The 17,369-nt window shown below is 27.8% G+C and overlaps 2 pseudogenes; one reads left to right on the top strand and one right to left on the bottom strand.

The window, feature by feature from the left end:
- Positions 1-28: 28 nt before the first annotated feature.
- Positions 29-2,239, bottom strand: LOC113786675 (probable polygalacturonase At3g15720; annotated as a pseudogene).
- An 8,988-nt stretch (positions 2,240-11,227) lies between these two features.
- On the top strand, positions 11,228-15,008 carry LOC101504602 (probable polygalacturonase At3g15720; annotated as a pseudogene).
- Positions 15,009-17,369: the final 2,361 nt, after the last annotated feature.

Below are 17,369 nucleotides of genomic sequence, written 5' to 3'. Positions count from 1 at the left end.
GTGGTGGATAACATATAATTGATTCAAACAATATATTTATGTGCATGAGACCTTTGGAACAGTGGATTCAATTGTTCCTTGAAGATTTTGACAAAAAGCATTGACCTTTTTTTCCTTTTGAGAAGAAACAATGTTAATTTGATCCATTACAATATTGGAACAACCCAATGAGCTGCAATCTAGTTTAATAGCTATGTCACTAGCTGAAGTTCCATCAATTCCACGGTATGTTACTTCACTCACTTCCACGTATGAATCCTATAATAATTTCCACCAAATTCAAAGCATAAATATAATTAAAAATATTCTTGTAGATGTAACAGATTATTAGTAGAAATGAAAAATTTATATATGTGTACCTTTTCATTTGCATTTGCACCTTTAACGCCGTAGTGTTGGTCAATTATTGGGTTGCTTACATTTTGAAAATATATTTGGTCAAAAGTAATCTTTCTAGCATAACCTGATCAACCCTGCAAAAATTTAAAATATAAAAAATTAAAAACTAAGAGATTATTATGAAAAAAAAATGACTTTTTTAATCGTAGTTCCCATAAAATAAAATGAAGAAAAAATAAGCGTGAAAAAAACATAAAAAGGAAACACGGGAATAGGTTTTTGGAATTATTTTGTAAGTTTTATAGGTAGATCAATATTTTCCTTTTTTTATGCATGTTTAATTTTCATACTTTTACTAATTTACATATGAGTCAGTATATTTGTTAATGTATGGAACTAAAATAAAGTAAATTAAAAATGTCTATTTACATAATTATACTATTTGATTTAGAAAAAAAGTGAAGAAATAAGCTTCAAAATTATAATTAGTAGAGTAGATGTTTAAATATAGCATAATTTCAACTCACAAGAAATGTCTTGATTCTTGCTCCATTTGTGGTTCCAATAAAAGTACAATTATGTACATGAACTTCTTCAACTGTCTCATAAGAGTGATCTTTACCAAGACCAATGCTGAGTAATTCACAAATTTTTCATTATAATTTATCAGATGTCATAATTCAAATACAATATATATATATAACAAGTGTGAATGGACTCAAAAATATAACAATAACAAATGTGATAATTAGTTTTCACTTTTCAAATGCTAAGTGTTTGATGATCAACTCTTTCAATGTTCCAACTCTTAATTTCCATATATATATATATATATATATATATTATCATTATAAAACTGTTTTATATTGACATCTAATAAAAAACACTACGATATGTAATTATGTTATGCTACTGATTTCAAATTACTCTTGCTAAAACTGGAGTGGCATAGCAAAATAGTAATTTAATTTACATTTACCATTCATATAATTAAAATTTCACACACACACGTATAAATTTCAAACACACATAATTTTTTTTAAATCTTAATTAACCATCTGATTTTTAATTTTTAAGGTAAATAAATCCTAGTAATCTGAAAATATAGTCGATAGATAAGTAATATTTAATCAAAGATTGTTCCAACTTATAGAAGAGTATGGTCTTGAATTCTCTCAATTGATTCTTTCTTAATTTCCTGGATTCATTATCCACTTGATAAATCCAACAAGTTGGTTAAAACTAAAATTGAATTAAGTTTACATAAAATTAAAATACAAATTATATATAAAATAGCCTCATTCCATGGCCTGGTCCACAAACAAGACGTGTAGCATTGATGTACGAGGAGCCACCATTGATCGCAATAGTGTTCTTTCTCGGTCCAACATAAATTAAATATTTAACATTTTTTATTTACTATAAAGTTTGAACTCAAATTTCAAAAATTCTAAAAAAGAAATCCTAAACAAAAATGCATGCTCTGTAACATCTTTGGCATTTGTGAAAATGAACTTGTATGAAATTTTGTACATATTTAGAAAGCTAAAACAATTATGTTTTAAAGAATCATCTATATAAATAAGGGATCCACACATTCCCAAAGTCTAATATGAGCGAACACTCTTCACTAAGGCTTTGTTTGGGAATTTACTTACATGAAAGTTTTATATGAATGTTTGTCACATAAACCAGCGTTTTTACTGACACGAAAATTTGATATGAAATACATAAAACTCCTTTAAAAAAACAAAGATTTTTGTGAAATAAAAATATTTAGTGAAATTCAAAACTGACAAATTATGAACCTTGAATAATGCTATATATTATTCTTGTCAAAAAAGAAAATACTATATATTAAACATATATGACAAACAAATTAAGAACCATACCTTTTCATCTACGAAAACTGTAATACGCAGTACTAAATTAGAAGCCTTTAGAGATACAATCTGTATTGGGTAGTTAGTTTTCAGTTAGTTAGTTGTAACTACTTTTGTTTGTTACTCCTAAATTGTAAACAACTTGTATATATATAAGTCAAAACAAGCAATGTTGAGTGAGATAGAGAACTAAATAGAAAGCAAGTTGTAGTTTTAGTCAAGAAAGTGCAGAAAACTGGCAGCATAAGTGTTGCAAAACATTGTAATCATTTCATCTCATATTTGTGATAATTCAAAGTCAGATCCAGGCCCCAAACATAGGAGTTTATCTCTGGATTGGGTTAACAATTGTGTGTGTTCATTTTAGCATTAAAATGCTTAATTCTGTTTGACAGAAAACGAAGAACGTTTTCCATTTTGCAATCTAATCAATCTCTGTTTTAATTTTCAATTAATATCTGATATGAAACCAAGAATATTCTTGGTTTAGTGATTGATTGATCTCTGTTTTTAACAACAACTGGTATCAAGAGAGTGGGTGTATTTGGTTCAAAGAAAATATGACATCAACAAAGTATGTACTTGAAAATTTCGGTGGAAATAATGATTTTGGGTTGTGGAGTTTCAAGATGAAAGCATTGTTGGTTCAACAAGGTTTTTCAGAAGCACTGGGAGGAGAGAAAGACATGACATCCACACTTCCAAAAAAAAAAGAAAAAGGATATCACAAACAAGGCTCATAGTGATTTAATCTTGAGTGTTGGAGACAAGGTTATGAGGGAAGTGTTAAAGGAGACCTCAACAACAGGTATTTGGCTCAATCAAGCTAAAGCTTGAAGAAGCAACCATAAATATTTTGTCATAAAAGCATCATTTGTAATCATAAGGAACAATGGATCATGGTATCTACCTTCTCAATAGTCAAGCAGTGATAGGAATGACAACAGTGGTAGTCCAAGCATCAAACAAAGTCAGGATGTGGCATCAAAGGTTGAGACATGTAAGTTTAAAAGGAATGCATGTTCGGGACAGACAAGGCATGCTAGGTGGGGACAAGATTAGTGATCTTGAATTTTGTGACCATTTTGTGTATGGAAAGATGCATAGGGTCAAGTTCTCTACAGGGAAACATTGCTCAAAATGAATTATGGAATATGTTCACGGTGATCTTTGGGACCCTGCAAAAATTGCTTCACATGGAGGCAACAAGTACTTCCTTACATTTCTTGATGATTATAGTAAGAAAGTATGGACTTATTTGTTGAAAAGTATTGATGAAGCATTAAAAACCTTTAAAGATTGGAAATGTATGGTTGAAAACAAAATTGATAAGGGGATTAAGACCTTAAGGACAAACGATGGTCTTGAATTTTGCAGTGAGGAGTTCACTAGTTTTTGCAAAACTCATGGTGTGAACATACATAGGACTGTAAGATACACACCTCAACAAAATGGCCTGGCTGAAAGGATGAATAGAAACATGCTTGAAAGAATGAGATGCGTCATGTCAAATACAAGCATGCTTGCACAATTTTGGGGATAAATAATCCATACAACCTGTTATTTGAAAAATTTGAGTCCTTCAACTGCAATGGAACTCAAAACTCCTCAAGAAATATGGACTAGACATGTTTCGAAGTACAGTCACCTAAAAGTATTTGGATGTGTTGCATATTATCATGTAAATGAAGGGAAGCTAAATGTGTTGAAAGTTGTTGTTATAGTTATCTCTTTTAGAAAGTTAAAATTATGATTTTTATGAGACAATTGTGTAATGTTGATTTATAAAATAATAATAATAATAATAATAATAATAATAATAATAATAATAATAATAATAATAATAATAATTTGGTTGTTTTAAGAGAGTTTGTCTAAATCTTAAATTAAACTCAAACTTTGTATGAGGAGTTAGCAGTTGAAAGACAATTAAATGCTAAGTTAATTACTATTTATTTGAAGGTGTGAACCGAGTTGAACAAGAGTTTGTGGCACACAATTCTAAAAACAACTTTGTTAACGGTAAGAGCATCACTCCATTTATTTTTCTACTTGAATTATATCATATAAATGTATTGTGATGTTATGTATTGGTTTTGTTTGTATGCTATCTTCAAAATATGAGTGTTATATGAATTATATGTTTATGAGTGATATTATGAGATTAAGCAATTTGTGTATTTTGATTGGTATTGGATGGTTATTCAAGGTGATGACTTTGTGTCTAAACCAGGTTGATTTAGGATAAGGTTGAATGGTTTTGGACGCTCTGGCTGAGTGGTCTATTGTTTTACTAACTGAGGTGATGACTTTCATGCATGCATTGGTGGTCTGAACCTAGTCGCTAGTACGTGACGACAGTTCCTTGAAAAGGCAATGTGATTCAGAAAAATACTCAACGGTGGGTACTGAACATGAAACTCTGAAGAGCATTTGTCCAACGGTGGGACATTGTCCAATGGTGGGACTCTTTGCTCTACAGGATGGTGATATTCTGGAATCACGCATTGACATATAGTCTAACAAATAAGATTTGTGTATTATGTTTGATTGGTATATTTGGTGCTTTGTGATTTTAATTGTTAAATGAAGTATATGATTTAGTTATATTTTTCTGTAATAACTATATATGCATATCTATTTGTTCCGTGTTTGTTATTTGGAGATGACTCGTACATTTGACAAGTGACATGCCTAATTTTCTTTTGCACCCTAAACCCTAAATCTCTGAGCTTCTTCATTTGGAAGTCCATCGGTATCGTCATATTGATCTTCATTGAATGACACATTAACCCCAACAGCATCCGAAATCATATCATTCATCACCTCAAAGTGTTGATAGTTATAATAATATACACCTAACATGTTAGTACTACTTAAAGGACTTATGTTATTCTCCACACGTGTATTAGTATTAGGTGCCGTCGGGGACTCTTCCCCATGATTAGTCCAAATCCACTAGTTAGGTATAAATCCATCTTCATATAAATGCACTCTTATTTCATCTTCACTCTTAAACCGTCTACATCGACATAAACAACATGGGCATTTCATCCACCCTTCATCTTCGACAATTTTCTGCACTCTCGCAAAATTGAGAATGTCTTCAACCTAGTTAGCAAAATGTTGTTTAAGACCCTTCCTTTCAGAAAAATTTCTATCGTACATCCAAATACGGTCTATATCTATATACGTGTGTGTGTGTGTGTCTATATATATATATTGTTTTATTTTTCAAAAGCATTATATATAAATTATGACATATTTTATATGTCAATCAGGGGAGCATTTACAAACAATATAATAAATCATTATAGAGTCTATAAATATAAATCAAAATAAAATTTTAAATGATGTTTAATGAAATTTTTCATAAAATAAATCCTTATAAACAAAAATAGAGATCGTTAAAGTATATAAATTTATTGTACGAACTCAACAAATATTAATATCATCAATTTTAATAATGTTTTTTTAAAAATAGTTATATTAAAATCAATAAGTTTTACATGTGTTTCAAATTTTTATTTATCATATATTATGTAAACAACATAATTTTTATTTTTTTTAAAAACAAATCTACTAACATTTCGAATGACGAGCTTTTTACATATTTTAAAAATAATATAAAAATATCTTATATTTATAATATCACATATTTTACTACTCTATATTTAAAATGTATTAAATACTAACTTGATGTTGGGTAATGTCTGACTTGAAGCTTTCATATAACTGAGAACTCTTTGAAGCAAACACAATAACACCACTGTCAAAATAAAAATTAAATAATATTCATTAAATAAATAACTTCAAATCAAAAATAAAATTAAAAAACAAAATATAAAATAACAACTTACTAAAATGTAGAGAAAAAAGCTTGGAGAAATAATATTTGTAGAGAGAAGGTGGAGAGAAAATTTAAAAAAAAAGCTTAGAGAGAAGGTAGAAATGAAAAAGGATAAGAAGAGTGATATTTATAGAAAAATCTTGACCTTTGTGGCGGCCAAAGCAGCCACAAAATCCAACGGTAACTAAAGCATTTGTTGTTGCCTAAGCAGCCACAACGGGCAACGTGTAATTCGGCATTTGTGGCAGCCTTTGCAGCCACAAAGTATAACGGTCCAGTGTTTTTGTGGCGGCTTGGGCGGTCACAAATGGTTTGCCTTTGTGGCGGCCTTTACTTTTATAAAGGGGTGATTTTTTGGTTGAGAAAGCTCTCACAAAGGACTACAATTTCAACTGAATTTTGTGGTGGCCTAAGCCCTCACAAAATGACAACGTTATGATTTTGTGAGGGCTTAGGCAGCCACAAAATTCAGCTGAACTTGTAGTCTTTTGTGAGGACTTTTTTCATTCACAAATAACGACCAATTTGAATTTTAGTATTTGTGAGAGCTTTTTCGGTTAGTAATTTGTGAGAGTTTTTTTCAGCTACAAAATATTTGTAAAGTTGGCCACAAAATAAGTGTTTTCTTGTAGTGTACTACTAACATCTAATTTCTCCCCTCGATGATCTAGACTACTCACTCCATTAAGAGCATCATCTTTAACATAGGTGGAAACACCACTATTTTATCAACTATAGGGTGACATTCATATACTAATCACAAATTCATGACATCAAAATATTCAATATAACATCATCATCATATAAACTCATATCACACAATGCATCTAAGTTTTATAATCACATCACATAAACATATATCACATAATACATCTATGTTTTATCATCACATCACATGAATTGATATCACATGATGCATCCACGTTGTATCATCACATAAACTCATCAAGTCAAACCTAGGTAGAAAATTTATTCAAAATCTAATATCATCATAATATCAAATACTCCACATTCATAGAAAATTAAATCAATCAAAACTTATAAATATTTTATATTCCATATTTTAATCTCATAATTTCTAAATTTGCATATTAATTAATTTGATGAATCGTTTGGAAATAAGGTTGTCTCTCAATTATATTGTACTACTAAATTAAAAAATTCTCTCATTTCTTACCTTATTTTGACACTTTCACATGCTAATCTGAGTCTGCATGCAAAAAACTTTCGTTCCTTTGGCTCTTCGTCAGAAAGCAAAAAATAATTGATGAATAATATAACCACAATTTACAAAGTTGTTTCGACGTTAGTTTCACTCAAATCAGGCTTACAATGAAGAAGAACAATGCAAAAGATTGAAATTCATAAAAGGAGAAATTGAAGATTTTATTCGAAAATTAGAATGACTAAAATTCTTGAAAAGTGTTTTAAAAAATGACATATTCAATGTGGAGAAGAACATACTGCATTTTAAGAGAAAAAAGAGAGAAAAATTTCAGAACATAAATCGATCGTCCGAATTTATTTTCTTCATTTTTGTTTCTCTCTTGCGGCGGCTTGGTCTGCCTCTTTATCTATTCGGATGTATGCTACAATACTCTTTGTTTATTATTATTATTATTATTATTATTATTATTATTATTATTATTATTATTATTATTATTATTATTATTATTATTATTATTATTATTTTAATTAACTATACTTTTCACTCATGGGCCTAGCCCGTACACATTTTATTTTATCTTTTTAATTTATTCACTCACAAATAAAATACTATTTTTCCAAAATATTATTACATTTTAAGATCAATATTTTACAAAATAGACTATATGTTAATTCTTTAATAATAAAAATAAATACTCTAAACTATTCACAATATATTTAAAATAATTATTTATAAAATAGTTAATTAAAATAAAAAATTATTATAAATAATTAAAATATGAATATATGAAAAATTATCATTTATTCAAACATAGATGACAATATCCTAATAATTATCAATGAACATATGCCCGAAAAATCATCTAAAATCTGATTCTCTAAAACACAAATTAAAATACTATTATTTTTAAATAAATAAAATAAAATATTTATAATTTATATTATTCATTAAATCAAATATATATAAAATTATCATACCACGAGATACACAAAAATAAAGAAAATTAATTAAAAAAATTATCAATATATATTTTAAAATAATTTTAACATCAAATTAATTCTTTAAAATCATATTTAATTAAAAATAATAATATATTATATGTTTTCGGGTGTTACACCTTTTTATAGAAATATGGACGTCCTGCAAACATTACCCACCTACTACAATTAGGGGTGGGAATAGGCCAGACCAGGCCAGGCTTTGAAAGGCCTAAGCCTGGCCTACGATGAATTTTTGAGGCCTAAGCCTGGCCTACGGCCTATGATAGGCTTTTTTTTCGGCCTAAGCCTGGCCTACGGTCTATCATGGCCTGGCCTGTAAGCCTATTTAAAAGCCTTATTCACATTAAAAATAATTTTTCTAACAAAATAATTTAAAAAAAAAATGAAACAAACACCCTTTAAACCCTAAAAAATGATTTTTGGTTTAAAAGAATAAATTTTTTATTAAAACAAACGCATCCATTATTATCTCTCAAACAAACTCAGATTATTACCTCTAAAACAAATCCTCTCGTGCAACATCATATTTAGTAATAATATATATATATAAAGGTAATAAATAAACAATTATCTATAGCTACATGATGCTCTACACATATCGATTTATATGATTCTCCACATACCAATACTAATGTGTATATGTATATATATATTAAATAAAAAAATGATTTTTCTAACAAAATAATTTTTTTAAAATATATAACAAATACCTTTTAAACCCTAAAAAAATAGTTTTTGGTTTAAAAGAATAAATTTTTTATTGAAACAAACGCACCTATTATTACCTCTCAAGCAACTCAGAATATTACCTCTAAACAAATCATCTCAAACAACTCGGAATATTACCTCTCAAACAAACTCATATTCAGTAATAATAAACTAGGGTTTCTAAATTTATATACTAATAATGTATATAAAGATAACAAATAAATAGTATTGGTTTTTATAAAATATAAAGTAACAAATAAATAATATCGATTTTTATAAAAAAAAATATGTTGTTTTCATACATGTTTGTTGGAGTGAGTGCAATGGAAATTAGAAGAAGAAAAAATAGAGAATGGAATACATATAAAATATATATAGGCCGGCATGTCAGACCTAATAGACTTTTTTACAAGTCTGAGCCTGGCCTATTTATATAAATAGGCTTTAAAAATAGCCTAAGCCTGACCTTTTTATTAAACAGGCCAGGCCAGGCCAGGCCATAAGTAGGCCAAGCCATAGGCCCCTGTCGGACGGCCTGGCCTATTCCCATCCCTAACTACAATCTTACATGCTTTAAATCCTAATCTAAGCCAAACTTTAATTCATCCATCCATATTTTTTTAGCTGCAATGTTCCTTTCGACAAGAAAACCACCCTTTAGCCCTGCATGACATTGTATCTTCATAGTTTAAAATTGTTATTTATAAAAAATGGATGAATAAAATACATTTTTTTTCACCATCAATTAAGAAATATTTTTAAAAGTACAATATTTAAATTATCAAATAATATTTATATCATATATATAAAAACTACTTGAGGTATACTTTTAAGTTGTGTTAATTTCCTTATAATAGTGTTATGAGAATCTTATATATTTCTTAACTCGTAAAATGAGTGTACCAAAAAATATTAAATATTGGTCAATATTAAATTATATTTTTTTGGTAATGTTTTAAACAAATAATCACCCATCAAATAAATGAAAAGAAAAATAAACAAATGTAACGAAAAACCATGCAAACCTATTTCAATTAAATTAGAGTCCTATAAAATAAAAGTATGTGGCAAAATTCAAAAGTTAAATACCAACGTGAAATTGATATATATATATAAAAGTTTGGTTTAGAGTTGGACATAGAAAAAAGATTGACAAATTTAATTGATTTTATAGATTATCAAGACATTGATTTAGTTCTAACATTGCTAGTGTTGCATCTCTCTACCTTGACAAAGTCAAAAGAATCTGTAAGAATTATGTAATGATATATATGAGTTTTTTCTATCTAAACTAGTAAGATATTGAAGAGTTATATTCCATACTTGCATGTATTTGATTTATTTATACCAAAAAATCTCATTTAAAGGGAAATTATTGAATAAAAAGTCATACACTAAGACATTAACTATTCATTGTTTTTCGTTAGAGATAGTATTTTCAAAGATTTTGCATGTTTACTTTTTTGAATTTTTACCTATTCCTTAATCCTAATTAATTATATCTTTCACGTAACTCTATTTAACCCCTACACCACTACTAGCTTCCATCACAAATCACCATAGCAATCCTTAATCCTATTTTCCAAGGGTATTCATTTTTTATTTAAAAAAGGTAATGTTTTAAACAAATAATCACCCATCAAATAAATGAAAAGAAAAATAAACAAATGTAACGAAAAACCATGCAAACCTAAATGTGGCAAAATTCAAATATATATATATATATATATATATATATATATATATAAAAGTTTGGTTTAGAGTTGGACAAAAAAAAAAGATTGAGAAGTTTAATTGATTTTAGATTATGAAGACATTGATTTAGTTCTAACATTGCTAGTGTTGCATCTCTCTACCTTGACAAAGTCAAAAGAGTCTGTAAGAATTATGTAATGATATATATGAGTTTTTTCTATCTAAACTAGTAAGATATTGAAGAGAGTTATATTCCATACTTGCATGTATTTGATTTATTTATACCAAAAAATCTCATTTAAAGGGAAATTATTGAATAAAAGTCATACACTAAGACATTAACTATTCACTGTTTTTCGTTAGAGATAGTATTTTCAAAGATTTTGCATGTTTACTTTTTTGAATTTTTACCTATTCCTTAATCCTAATTAATTATATCTTTCACGTAACTCTATTTAACCCCTACACCACTACTAGCTTCCATCACAAATCACCATAGCAATCCTTAATCCTATTTTCCAAGGGTATTCATTTTTTATTTTAAAAAAAAAAATCCTCTAGCAAAGGTTTCATTGTGTCAAACATGCAATTAATAATCACCTTAATTTTGGCTCTTAGTTTTGTTTCAACTTGTCTATGTACGAGGTGGAATCTAGTTGATAGAAACAATAATATATATAATGTGATGCAATATAGTGCTCGTGGTGATGGCAAATCGGACGATTCACAAGTATATATTTTTTAATGAATTATCTCTTGTCCTTTTAATTTTAATAAACTTTATCTTCTATTATTTTTTAATGAATTGATTGTAGGCATTTTTAACGGCATGGAATAGTACGTGCGAAGCACAAGGGGCAGCAACACTAGTTATACCACCAAGACTATCATTCTTAGTAAACAATTTAATATTCACAGGTCCTTGCAAGGCCACGAGTATCACCATACAGGTAATATATATAGCTATAGTTAATTAACATCTCATATATATATATATATATATTATCAAACTTCTCTTATATATATGTGTATAATTTAGAAGCAAAATTAATATTCTTAATTTATTCAATCGTTGATGAAAATTAAATAAAATTAATTATCTTTCTCTTGTTTGAATTAGTTTGAATAGGTCAAAAATATGTTGTAATATAGTAGATAAATGAATGAGACATATATTCTATAGTAAATGTAATGAGTAACGATACACCATGCACTCCATATTCCTTTAGATTTAAAGATGTTCGCGGACAGCTACAACAAGAGATTCAATCCCCAATCTATTGTTGTTTGAATACCTTTTTTTTTTTTTTTTGTAATTAAGCATTATTATACATTTTTATGAATTTATTTTGGACTCCTCTCATGTTGTAGCTTGAAGGGAACATAATTGCACCTTCTAAGGAAGCATTAAAGGATAAGTCATATTGGATTAGGATCACATCTGTAAACGGTCTCACAATTGATGGTCATAATAGTGGAAGTATTGACGGCTATGGTTCTACTTGGTGGGAATGCAGAAGTTGTGCTCGACCTATAGTATGATTATTCTACACCTAATTTATGTTAATTAATTTGTTTATATATTGACATTGAATAAATCATAAACTAAATCATTATTGTTTAAATATGTATTATTTGATTACCTTTTTAAAAGTATTAAGCTAGCAATGCACGCATATATGAGTTTACAAAATATATCTATATTATCATCGAAAAATAAAAAATTCAATAATATTGTAGTAAGGTCCAAGAGAATTGTTTCAAATCATTTTATAAGAGAAATGTTTCATTTTAAAAAAAAAAATTCAATTTGTTTTCGGTTATAAAAGTGAAAACTTCTTTGAGTTGCTTATGAGAAATCATATGATTAATTTATAATTGTCGGGTATATAGTAAAAATGTTCAAGAAAATTATTTTTATTATTAATTGCAAACAAAAAATATTTTTACTGTTAATATAAAAACCCTAAAAATTAATAATATATTTTAATCATTTTTTTCACTCATGTTGATGTTACAGGCCGTATATTTCAATCATTGCAATAATCTTACAGTTAATAACCTGAGGGTGAGTAATAGTGCAGGAGCGCATATAGCCATAAATGGTTGCAATGGTGCAACATTCTCCGGTTTATTAGTACAGGTAACAAAAGTTCATATTTCTTTATAAAAAAAAGTTTATTTTTATTTTACAATTTTTTGTAATTTAGTACGAGTTTAATATATATGTATAAGTATTATAATTCAATGAAATGGCCAAATATTATTAGACTCATTAACCGTTATGACAAAATATTAGTAGACTCTTATTTAATATATTTTTGCAATGACGGATATGTAAAGAAAATACTTTTATAATAATATGAGACATATAAATTGTAAAAGTATTTTAATCCAAAGACAAGAAAAATAAAAACCATTATATAAAAGAAGAAAATATATATGAAAAATACCTACATACATAGTGTGAGTGTACTTAAAATTGTTATTTCAAATGTGTACTTAATATTTCATTTTATAGCAAAAGATCATCAATCTTAAAATAATTACCTAGTATATATGAGAAATTTTAATATGAATTGTCTCAATAGGTGATGATTGTATTGCGATCAATGGTGGCTCCTCGTACATCAATGCTACTCGTCTTGTTTGTGGACCAGGCCATGGAATAAGGTTATTTTATATATAATTTGTATTTTAATTTTATGTAAACTTAATTCAATTTTAGTTTTAACCAACTTGTTGAATTTATCAAGTGGATAATGAATCCAGGAAATTAAGAAAGATTCAATTGAGAGAATTCAAGACCAAACTCTTCTATAAGTTGGAACAATGTTCGATTAAATATTACTTATCTCTCGACTATATTTTCAAATTACTAGGATTTATGTACCTTAAAAATTAAAAATCAGATGGTTAATTAAAATTTTAAAAAATTTATGTGTGTTTGAAATTTATATGTGTGTGTGTGAAATTTTAATTATATGAATGGTAAATGTAAATCAAATTACTATTTTGCTATGCCGCTCCAGTTTTAGCAAGAGTAATTTGAAATCAGTAGCATAACATAATTATATATCGTAGTGTTTTTATTAGATGTCAATATACAACAGTTTTATATTGATAATATATATATATGGAAATTAAGAGTTGGAACATTGAAAGAGTTGATCATCAAACACTTAGCATTTGAAAAGTGAAAACTAATTATCACATTTGTTATTGTTATATTTTTGAGTCCATTCACACTTGTTATATATATATATATATATTGTATTTGAATTATGACATCTGATAAATTATAATGAAAAATTTGTGAATTACTCAGCATTGGTCTTGGTAAAGATCACTCTTATGAGACAGTTGAAGAAGTTCATGTACATAATTGTACTTTTATTGGAACCACAAATGGAGCAAGAATCAAGACATTTCTTGTGAGTTGAAATTATGCTATATTTAAACATCTACTCTACTAATTATAATTTTGAAGCTTATTTCTTCACTTTTTTTCTAAATCAAATAGTATAATTATGTAAGTAGACATTTTTAATTTACTTTATTTTAGTTCCATACATTAACAAATATACTGACTCATATGTAAATTAGTAAAAGTATGAAAATTAAACATGCATAAAAAAAAGGAAAATATTGATCTAGCTATAAAACTTACAAAATAATTCCAAAAACCTATTCCTGTGTTTCCTTTTTATGTTTTTTTCAAGCTTATTTTTTTTTTCATTTTATTTTATGGGAACTACGATTAAAAAAATCATTTTTTTTTCATAATAATCATCTCTTAGTTTTTAATTTTTTATATTTTTATTTTTTTGCAGGGTGGATCAGGTTATGCTAGAAAGATTACTTTTGACCAAATATATCTTCAAAATGTAAGCAACCCAATAATTATAGACCAACACTATGGCGTTAAAGGTGCAAATGCAAATGAAAAGGTACACATATATAAATACTTCATTTCTACTATAATAATCTATTACATCTACAATAATATTTTTAATTATATTTATGCTTTGAATTTTGTGGAAATTAATATAGGATTCATACGTGGAAGTGAGTGAAGTAACATACCATGGAATTGATGGAACTTCAGCTAGTGACATAGCTATTAAACTAGATTGCAGCTCATTGGGTTGTTCCAATATTGTAATGGATCAAATTAACATTAATTGTTTCTTCTCAAAAGGAAAAAAAGGTCAATGCTTTTTGTCAAAATCTTCAAGGAACAATTGAATCCACTGTTCCAAAGGTCTCATGCACATAAATATATTGTTTGAATCAATTATATGTTATCCACCACCGTATGTAAAATGTTGTGTCATAATAATTGTATCATTTATCAAGTTTTATTAGTGTTGTTCTCGTAATGGCAGTTTATTAATAAAAACTTGATATTATAATTTGAAATGAATATAGTTCAATTTTGTAAGTGTCATTGTTATTAATAATAATTTATCTTTTTCTATTATTTTAATAAAGTTTCATATTAGTAAAAAAAATAAAAAAGTTTAGTATCAACTTTTGCAAGGCAATATGGAAGCTTGATTCTTCTTTGATAATATGTCATTCTCAATCCAATAAAGATTTGAATCCTTCCATTCATGTACTCAATATAAATAAATATAAATAGTCTATTTAATCTCTAAACTAATACTATTTCCCGAATTTAGTCTATAAACTATTCAAATTAACTAAAAGATCCCTAATTTGGATGAACACTATATGGATTCTGGTTTTTGGATGAACACTATATGGATTTTGGTTTTCAAATTTATTTTGTGAACGATTATTGTTTAATGTAATGAATTTACGGATTATCTTATTGACTTTTTTGGTTTTCTATTTATGTTTACTGAATTGATTAATTATAGTTTACTGAAACTTTTTTTTTTTCTCCTGATTTATTTGTTTTTCTACTTTAATGGTTTTTCTGGTTTGTTGGTTTGTCTATTAGGCCTGAAAGGTCGGCCTATATATATTTTATTATTTATTAATGTTATTTTTTATTACTATTTATTAATAATATTATTTTATATTTTAAAGTCTATCAATTAGGTAATACTCAGTAGTCATTTCATATTCGTTTCATATTCGATAGTCGTTCAATTAGACAATCACTCAGTAGTTGTTCCATATTTGTTTGAGAGATAATAATGGGTGCATTTGTTTTAGGAAAAAAAATCCTATTCTTTTAAACCAAATATCATTTTTAGGGTTTAAATTGTGTTTGTTTCAGATTTTTTTAAAATCATTTTGTTAGAAAAATCATTTTTTGTTTAATATATATAGATATGTACATTGGTATTGGTATGTGGAGAACATCATGTGGTATGGGTAGAACATTATATAAATTGTTATGGATAGTACATGTAGCTTGATATGTGTATAAGGACTAATTATGCATTCATTTTGTTTTCTGTTTTCTTGGAAGGTTGTTGCAGTGCAGACTTGTTAGTTATTATTTTATTAGATTTGATTATAATTTTATTATTTTTCTTTTTACATAAATGCATAGTTTAGTCTATTTAAAAAATGTAAAATATATCATTTAAATGTTTTAATGTTAATAAGGCTTTTAAATAGGCTTTTAGGCTAGACCAAACTTTTAAAAAGGTCAGGTCAGGCCGAGAAATAAATCTATGATAGGCCGTAGGCCTAAAAAAAGTTAATTGTAGGCCAGACTCAGATCTTTCAAAGCCTGACCTGACCTATTCCCACCCCTACTTGAGAGTGTTTGAGAGGTGAAATCGCATTTCGTGTATGGAAAGATGCATAGGGTCAAGTTCTCTTCAGGGAAACGTTGCTCAGAATGAATTATATAATATGTTCACGATGATCTTTGGGACCCTGCAAAAATTGCTTCACATGGAGGCAACAAGTAATTCATTACATTTCTTGATGATTATAGTAAGAAAGTATGGACTTATTTGTTGAAAAGTATGGATGAAGCATTCAAAACGTTTAAAGATTGGAAATGTATGGTTGAAAAAAGAATTGATAAGAGGATTAAGACCTTAAGGACAAACGATGGTCTTGAATTTTGCAGTGAGGAGTTCACTAGTTTTTGCAAAACTCATGGTGTGAACATACATAAGACTGTAAGACACACACCTCAACAAAATGGCCTGGCTGAAAGGATGAATAGAACCATGCTTGAAAGAATGAGATGTGTCATGTCAAATACAAGCATGCTTGCATAATTTTGGGGATAAACAGTCCGTACAGCCTGTTATTTGAAAAATTTGAGTCCTTCAACTGCAATTGAACTCAAAATTCCTCAAGAAATATGGACTAGACATGTTGCTAATTACAGTCACCTAAAAGTATTTGAATGTGTTGCATACTATCATGTAAATGAAGGGAAACTAATTCCTCGAGCCACGAAATGGTACTTTGTTGGATATCCAAGTGGTATAAAAGGTTATACGATATGGTGTCTTGAAAGTAGAAGATGTATCATCAATAGATGTTAAATTTCATTAGGCTGATCTATATAAGTCCTTAACCAAGGTAGCAAATGAAAGTTCACATTAGAGTGAAGCTGAGAGGTTTGATCATGAAGTGGAGCAACCACAAAAAATGAGAAAGATCAACATAAACCAAGAACATTATTGGTTTCAGAACAACAACAGGCTCAACAAGACAAGACTGATCTAAACCCTATTGAACATGCTATGTTTCCAAAACTGGAATTAGATTATTATAACCTC

Source organism: Cicer arietinum, chromosome 5 (genome assembly GCF_000331145.2).
Source record: "Cicer arietinum cultivar CDC Frontier isolate Library 1 chromosome 5, Cicar.CDCFrontier_v2.0, whole genome shotgun sequence".
In the NCBI taxonomy this organism is placed as follows: domain Eukaryota; kingdom Viridiplantae; phylum Streptophyta; class Magnoliopsida; order Fabales; family Fabaceae; genus Cicer; species Cicer arietinum.
This window is presented reverse-complemented; position numbering and strand designations above follow the sequence as displayed.